Source organism: Athene cunicularia, assembly GCF_003259725.1.
Source record: "Athene cunicularia isolate RWA chromosome 3 unlocalized genomic scaffold, athCun1 chr3_part1, whole genome shotgun sequence".
In the NCBI taxonomy this organism is placed as follows: Eukaryota; Metazoa; Chordata; class Aves; order Strigiformes; family Strigidae; genus Athene; species Athene cunicularia.
In genome coordinates this window covers 54,663,098-54,665,799 of record NW_020799097.1, presented here as the reverse complement: position 1 = coordinate 54,665,799, position 2,702 = coordinate 54,663,098, and the positions used below count along the sequence as shown (strand labels likewise).

General features: G+C 32.8%; 2 protein-coding genes across 7 annotated transcripts in view; one reads left to right on the top strand and one right to left on the bottom strand.

Moving 5' to 3' along the window:
- The window catches only part of CEP85L (centrosomal protein 85 like), a 153,014-nt gene that overhangs the window by 91,573 nt on the left and 58,739 nt on the right, over window positions 1-2,702 (top strand). The gene's annotated exons all lie outside the window — the stretch shown is intronic.
- PLN (phospholamban) overlaps window positions 1-2,702 on the bottom strand; it is a 14,293-nt gene that overhangs the window by 1,470 nt on the left and 10,121 nt on the right. For 2 of the 4 annotated variants that reach the window (XR_003398059.1, XR_003398058.1), the window contains one exon: window positions 1,411-1,488. The exons of the other annotated variants lie outside the window; for them this stretch is intronic. The gene's annotated coding sequence lies outside the window, so the exon portion shown is untranslated. The remainder of the gene's footprint in view (window positions 1-1,410; window positions 1,489-2,702) is intronic. 4 annotated transcript variants of the gene reach the window in all.

Here is a 2,702-nt window from a genome sequence, read left to right as displayed (position 1 = left end):
AAAAAAAAAAAAAAAAAAAAAAAAAAAAAAGTTAATGATAACTTTCATTTCATTACTGAAGAACTTCTGAGGAACTAATTAATGGAGAAAAGACTTGAATTTTTCTACAGTTTGACTTTATTTTTTTATTTTTTAATGTGTATGGTACTTTTCAGACTGATTTAGATTTCAAAAGAATGGCTATTCTCAAGACTTACTCTGTTTACTTTTAAAAGATCTCTTTAGGTGGAAAAAAAAAAAGTTTCTCATCTGTGCAAAATGTACCTCTGTTAACAGGAGTATTTCCTACCCTTCTAGGGTTTGGCATTGTGCAGTGCGATAGGTAGCGTTTTGCCAACAGTGTGCTGTGTAGGATTCATTGCAGCTTTGCAAATGCCTTTTTAAGAATCTGGATTGGGCTGGCAGATGAGGTATTCTTAGTGCTTTTAATAGCACACATGCAATAGCTTATTTTAAGATAAGTGTTAATAACTTAGTAATTGTGGTTTACATATAGAAATAAATATATATATATATATATATATATATATATATATATACACACAAAAGAAACAAAGAGTACCACTCAGCCCTAACAATGAAATGTTTCCAAAGCTTCCTCTTAGTAACCAGTTAAGTTTTTAGGAAAGATCACAAGGGGGCAGTGTTTTATAGTTTTATACAAAACCACAACTTTTAGCATTCTTTTATTTAAAAAAAAAAAGGGGGGGGGATGGCTTATAAAGCAATCATTTTGACTAAACTGTCAGAGATTGCAATAAATCTAGGGCCTGTTTTAAATTACCAGAGTTCTTACTGAGTTAAGCATCAGTTTTTACAAGAATCCTTATAGATACGTTGATCTGGTTTTAATCTTTGCAGTGAACAAGAAATGTTCATTCATCTCCTTCCATAATCAAAACAGGTTGGTTTTTTCCCCCAGTTTTAACGTCTAGGTCAAAGCTAAAAGGACTACATTTGTTGTTAAATAAAAGATATCTGTGGATTTTGTAGAACTTCACAAATAATTTCTAATTGTATTCTGACAGACACTATTTATTAATAGCCATACAGGTACCTGGTCTCTAATATACTATAGTGTATTAGTATGCTTCCAGATATGAATAAGAATATTCTCTAAGTGGATGCGTTGATTAATCCGCTCTAATTTTTTGCAGAGCGGATATAGGTAAAGTATATATCAGCATGAGTGTGTATGTCTGACATGATTATTGTTCTGTGTGTCGTTGTAGGAGGACTTATATCAAAGTTCTTTGTGCCTGAGGGGGGCAAACATTTTGTGCCTGTTTTGTGAAAAATTTTTTCTTTAAGCCTGTTTTACACTTGTCTTTCCACTGAGTGGTTTAGTTCTTCTAGGAAGGGCAGTTGTTGCTAAACTGATGCAGAAAGTTAATAAACACACACAAGTACATGCTGCTCTCTAAAGTGCCTTATTGACTAGTCTTGATCAGAGCAAAATTTAAATTCTGAAATGGGTCATGTCTTCACCTAGAGAAAAATGGGTAGATACATCAACTTTTGCTGAAAAGCTGGCTGACAAGTCACATCCTTAAAACCAGTGTATTCTTGTTCCTGGTTTAGCTCTTTCCCTGTGTAAAATTGCCACAGAAGTTTGTAATTTGTTTTTTTTGGTTTGGGGTTGGGGTTTGTTGGGGTTTTTTTTGAAAAATAATAATATCAGATTGTTGCCTGTTTAGCTGTCTTTATTCATTATCAGTGTGTAAAATGAACTTAAAAATACGTAGCCTTGGGTGGAGAGGAATAGAGAATTGAAAACTTAGTCCAAGCTACATGCTGTGTTTGGAATTTTTATTACAGCTCATAAAAGTTTTTGATTACACTTTCATAAAATTCATTAGGATCGCTTATGTGCACTAGTTATTGAGTGTAAATTAAGTATGTGTAAGTGATCTGGACATCACAAAATAGGCAAGATTACGGTTGAAAACCGAAACAGAATACATAGAGGTATAAAGAATTAGCTGTGTGATGACTAGCTCTTCTTCACATAACATTGAGTAGATGGTAAAATGGATTGTTCTTTCAAAACTGAATTGTATCTTATCATTAATATATCTTCTAGCATTTTAATAAATAAAAATACAGTAGATGTTAGCTTTAAAGCCCATATAAGTATACAAAGAAGATTGTACTATGTACAAAAGGTTTTATTTTTTTAGCTTCTAGTTTCAGTTGACATTTAGTGATAGCAGATTTTCTGATCAGCAGAATCCTAAGAGACAAATGAACCATACAGTACATGTAATTTATCTGCATTGCTGTAAATTAACAGTAGGGCTTCCAGTTTATTTATACTTTGGTTTTGTTCTTGTTTATTTACTGTTTTTAAATAAATACTGGCTTTTCAGATACATAAAAGGAAAGTGATGAGTTTGTTTTTATGAGAGGGGGTGGGGTTTTTATTCTTTTTAGCAATGCTTTACTTTGTCTTCTGTATATTACTGGCTTGTGAAAACTGTAATCCCAACATGTCCTCAGGAGTTATGCGCTGATATTTTACTCTTAACACCATTTTTCTTCAGGAAGCTTTCAGTACTGTAAAACTGCTGTTGTCTATTTCCAATTGAAGCAGCTTGAATCACCTCAAAATCAAACTAAAACTGGAAACCCTATCCATTACAAAAATACAGATTTGAAAAGAGAAGAAAGCAACTTTAGATTTTTCTTCCCCCCCCCCCCCC